Consider the following 6,000-nt stretch of genomic DNA (forward strand, 5'->3'; position numbering starts at 1 on the left):
ATGAAGTTAATCTTGGCAAATAGTATTCCTGCCTGCAGACAAGCTGTCACTGCGTCCACTCTGTGAATAATGTCATCTGAAACACCAGACTTGAGGCCAGCTCCTGAGACCTGATCTCAGATGGAGAGCCCTCCCATTTGCGGAAATCCTGAAAACACGTGGTCAGAAGTTATTTTGCCACTCTATATCCTTTGCTTGTGCTCTCATCTTCTCCTTGAGATGGTATGTAGACGTATGGCTTGCCACAATACTCTTCCTTTCTGATAGCATTTGACTGTAGGCCTGGCATTACAACCGTCCACAACTAACTGTACGTGCTTCATCAGGAAAGTAAGACAGGCGCTGCTGAGCAATCGACTTGGTACTGAGTCCATGAGAAATTCTTGTTCTTTTCGAGCCTCCTGAGCTAGCTGGACTCGGCAAATGCAGTTCTTTTGGAACGAGCTCTTTCTGTTTATAGCCGCTCCTTCATCCTGGTCCAAATTTAGCAATGCATCAGTGTCTACTTCAGTATCGCTAGAGATGCTATCGCCAGAGCCTCTGGCACAACTAGAAAACTCTTCTTCGTCTGTTCGATATTCACTTCGCGTCTGTCTCCTCCATAACTCCCCATTATTCTAAAAGTAAAAGAAACCTCGTAAATAATTTCTCCGGATTTGTGTCACTTGAGCTGCCTCGGCCTCGGTTGGGCATACATGCTTCACAAATGGCGTATACAATACTATACAATCATGTACAGTCATTTACCTGACCACATCGCGACAATCATAACGTTTTTATGTAGCAATAGCTATGTAGCGTTAGTGCTAGTATAGGGTGTTTACGTGTCTACACAATCACAAAATATTGCGCCGGTACAATGCATAGTGCTAAAAAATTAAATGCCCGGAATGGGCGGAGCAAGAGGTACACAAAAGGAGTAAAATAGGGCTGTTTCGTTGTTACTCAGAGTTTCATGGCAAAAACCAATCATCAGACAACATCTCATGATCATGATTGTAGCCGATTGTTGCCAAAAACCTGAGATTTCCCGATATCATCCACTATGGAACTCGTTATGCCGCTCAAATCTCACATAATGCTCGTTTTGTTCCTTTCTAATGCTCCATATAATGCTCTGATGCTCGGATAGTCGTATAATGCCGAATATAATGCCGGCATTATCCGCTGGACTAGCCATTGGCGGACTATGCTCGGCCAATCGTCAAAATTAATTATGCCACAATTATGCCACAATTATGCCAACAAATATGCTGAATTATGCTCGGTTCCACTATGTATTCACGCTGTACATAGAGGATTGAGAAACCACGCATACTTACACACACGGCCATGCCATAAGCATAATTTTTGTCTAAACCGAAAGATTATGCCGACCAAGGGCCTGGTCAGACTGCGGCAAAGTTTGGTTTACACGTTGGAATCCGTATAATTATTATGCCGGAGCATAATTTTTTGCCGAAATCCAAAGATTATGCCGGCATAATCCGCCAAGGGCTATGAGTCTATGACAAGGAGTCGTAACTGGGGTATTCAAAAAAACAAAAAAACAAAAACATCTGCGCTGCAGGCTTTCTGACAAAGCTGTATTATGCCCATAAGCATAATTTTTGTCTAAACCGAAAGATTATGCCCAGGGAGTCGTCAAATACCATATTTGACGACTCCCTGATTATGCCGACCTTACACGTTGGAATCCGTATATTATGCCGGAGCATATTTTTTTGACGAAATCCCAAGATTATGCCAAATATTATGCCGGCATAATCCGCCAAGGGCTACGCTGGACCCTAACCGTCAGGTTCAGGATGCGTGCAACCACCGTCCGTTGATCAGTATCGATCACTGTAGCTGTGACGGACAACTACCGTAAAGTAAAATACCGTTGATCCACCCCGGACCTGGTGATTCTACGTGTGGAGTCTGTGGACCGACCGTTTGCGCAGCTACATGTAGGTGTACACCGTTACCAAGAGTATACCCCCCCCCCCCTCTCCTCCCGGCTACTCTTGCCATTACCGTGTACATCATCCTACGCTCCTGCGCCACATGAATGCATTCATGGCACCAGAGGCACACGCCTGGTTTGGGTCATACTTGCTTGACCGTAGTCTAAATGTGAAGCTGGATGGAACTCACTCTTCTCAATATATGCTAAATTGTGGTGTTCCCCAGGGTTCGTACCTTGCCCCTCCCCTTTTTCTTTTGTATATCAATTCCCTTCCTGACATAGTAAACCACACCCCACCCTTTCTCTTTGCTGATGATGTCACTCTTCTAAATGCTCATAATGACTTGTATCCCTCTCCTTAGATGAGAACATGTCCCACCTCCAGCAGGATCTGGCCAGCTGCCAGAATTGGGCTCAGAATATCCATGGGAAATTTTCTCCAGAAAAAACTTTCATCTTTTCGAATCATGACATTCCTGACTCCTCCTCTGTTTTAATGGACGGCGTTCCTATTGCCTTTGGACGTTCTGCTAAGCATCTCGGCGTACAGCTCAGTGATGGTTTGAAGTTCCATGACCACTTCCACACCATCTTCAGGAAGTTTCAGCAACGAGTCAACCTGTTGTGTTTCATGGGCAGACATTTACCATCGTCCCATATTCTCCTCTTGTATAAGTCTTATGTGCGTCCGGCAATTGAATATGCCATTCCTGTCTGGTCATTTAGGATCACATCCGCTCAGTTAGAGTCCCTTGATGTACTCCAGGCTAAGGTTTGCCGGCGACTCCTGAAGTCTGCAAAAATAACCTTTGATATCTATGAATCAAAATCCAATTTGAATAGATTGTGTCACTTAGAATCTCTGCAATTTCGCCGTATCTTTATTTCTCTTGTTGTTTTATTTAAGTACATCAATTTCCACCCAGAATATCTCTCTCGCTTTGCGATAACCATAATTATCACGTAGTGCCCGTAGGCCCAAAAGCTCGTTTTTAACTCACATGGTCGTATTTTTTCATCCCTTTTCCTACAGAAAACTGGTTCTCTTTGGAATTGTCTTCCACCCCGATTGACAACTTTAGATTCCATCTGAATTCAAGCGTCATTTACGTATTCACATTGCTAAGTATCAGTTCGACTGCACTGGTACACCTTTGATGTGCAATCATTGATTTACATGCTTGTTCTTTTCTTTTCTGTCTTACTTTCTTTCCTTGTGTTTCTTATTATTCCTTTTTGAAACCAACATTTCACACTCACTTTGCGCACTTTCTCTCGCATCCTTAACTATGTTACTAGTACATACTACACAAATAGGAGATCCCCCAGATAGGCGTTAGCCTTTGGGTAATCCTGAAATAAAGATTATTATTTTATATTATTACCAAGAGTATACTCCCCCCCCCCTCCCCCCCCCCCCCCCCCAGCTACTCTTGCCATTACCAAGAGTACATGTATAATAAGATCCCACTGGAAGAGTGTGCAACTCCTGGTACCCTTTCTATGGGGTTCATACATGGGTGTGTGCATGCGCGGTGTGTGTGTGTGTGTGTGTGTGTGTGTGTGTGTGTGTGTGTGTGTGTGTGTGCGCGCGTGTGTGTGGTTTTATTTCACTTCGCACATTCAAACGGGATGACGACCCAATAAAATGACGACGAAGGCTTAGCCTAGAATTGGCTATGGAAGAACATAGTAAAGGCTATGGAAGCACATAGTAAGAGAATAGGATACTAATAACTGCGGGTAAACGGGGGGGGGGGGGGGAGAGGGCGAATACGATGTACCTGTGATAATAGGGAGGTTTAGTTCCCACGTAACGGAAACGCGTACGTGGGTGATCCACGTAAAGTGGATGAAGGGCACCCGCGTTGCAATGTTGTGTTTAGTCACACGGAACAAACAAAACCATGAAGCTAAAGGCCAAAACCTGGTCAAAGACGAAGCTACCCCGGCCTAAGAAGCTCATCCAATATTTTGATTTCGTGCTTCGGAAACTTCTTCAGCTGAGCACCCTCACAGCTCGCACAATGCGCTCCATTCTGATTTTCACCCACGTTCTGGCGGAGCGTGGGTGAGCCTCCATACACGGTATGTCGTGAATCAGAAAACGTCTGTACGTGGGTCACTGAGTATCACGTGGTACACCCACGTAAAGTACCCACGGATTACGTGGGACTAAACCTCCCTACTATCTGTGATACTACGTGAGGATTACTGAACTGCACGGGAAGGGAGAGCAGAGCAGAGCAGAGCAGCAACTCGAGCTACTCCCTACAGGCGTATGGTACACATGCATGCTTAAACTCAGGTAGCCGGGTAATTGTGCGGACCTCACCAGGGAGAGCGTTCCACAGCAGGGAGAGCGTTCCACAGCAGAGCACCAGCATTGCAGCAACAGAAAATCTCCGCTGACCGCGGCGGCTACGGTTTGCCTGGCTTAGTAGGCCATTTGACTGCTGATGGCGGGCAGGGGTGCCTTGCGCCGGGGTCAGAAGCTGGGCGAGCACTGGGCTAGTGCGGGCGTAGATCGATCTACGCGTGGATGCACCGCCATCAGGGCCCGGTCACACATGCACTCGAAAGTAGCGTATACGCTGAAGCGAGGTCGCAGGAGCGAAAAATGGCATGGCAACGGCGAAAAGCGGAACTTCCGCTTCAGCGGAAACTCCAATCCGCTTCCTCCAAAATTTTCGAAGCGAGACTGTCGCTTCTGCGGATTCGCTTCAGCGGAAAACACCATGGTCTGCTGTATATGGACTTGCTACGAGAAATTTGTATGCGTATGATGTCCATGCAACAAAAATGCGTGCAAGATAGTCATTGACCTCGTCTCGCGTCTATTCTCCGTACCGTATGCACCACAGTCTCATTTCCGCCAAAATAGGAGTTGTGCCCTGTTTGTATGTGTGACCACACACACGTGGTTTCGCTGGAGCGACACCAGGCTCGCTGCCGCCGAACCTCGTCGCCGAAGCGAATCCCAGTGCATGTGTGACCGGGCCCTAAGTAATGGTGATCAATATTTTCTGCATGACTTGTATAGCTCGCTGACACGGTACAGGGAGTGAGCAGTGAGCAGCGCCCGCGGCTGCATGGCTGTCCGGGGCGGGTTGCCGTCGATACAGCGGATGGCTCTGTTTTGCGCGGTTCGCAGTCGTTTCAGCTGACCCTCTCGCATTGCGGCTGAAAAGCAGCACTTCATGTCATTGGCATGCTTTGTTCTTCGTATCAGTGCTGTTTCGTCTTCCTAACTCCACCCTACAAACTATCATGACTATAGCTGCACACCCTTGACCACTGGTATACCCTTGGTGCTATATTATAGCTTTTGTAGGCCAGAGGAGACGAACGACATTTGTGAGGAGCATTGAGGTCAAAGCCACGAAGGCTGTCTTACGCGTAGCACTACACAGTATAACTGTAACAGTTACTGTAAGCAAGAGTACATGAAAATAGGGTTTTCATGTACATGCACTCTTGCTGTAAGGTAGGTAGGGACACACTCTCTGCTTTACCTGGCACTGTGTTAGCTGTAGATTTCAACCTCAACGTGTTACGTAGTTAGCAGCTATGTTGACTGATCATCTCCCCAGCAGGCCAGGCTAAATATTAAACCACAACAAATTGTAAAGGCTAAACTGGTCACCATGCTTGCTTTTGGATCGAGCTGTGTTGACAAACACCAGCGAGCACAACACTCCAAAACTAGGCTTCTGCACGTAACTTCGTAAGCCTACACTACAATGTGTAGAAAAGGGGCCCGCTACGGCCAGCAGTACAGACTACAGGTCAAAGTCCAGAGGTTGATTTGGCTTGCTTTCAACTGCTATCTATGATGTGTTCCCGATCCCGGCATCCCATGACTATGATAATCTTCTCGTGAATCTGACGCCGGCGCTCACTACTGAGGCTCAGCCCCAAAGCTTGATGAAATTGTCTTGACAACGACGTTTGAATTCGAAAAAGAGACGGAAAAGCTGTTGACTTCTCGAGCACATGGTTGGCCACAAAAGCACAAAGCACAACAACAATTATTGTTGTTGTTGTTG

The sequence above is a fragment of the Sycon ciliatum genome, chromosome 2 (assembly GCF_964019385.1).
Source record: "Sycon ciliatum chromosome 2, ocSycCili1.1, whole genome shotgun sequence".
In the NCBI taxonomy this organism is placed as follows: domain Eukaryota; kingdom Metazoa; phylum Porifera; class Calcarea; order Leucosolenida; family Sycettidae; genus Sycon; species Sycon ciliatum.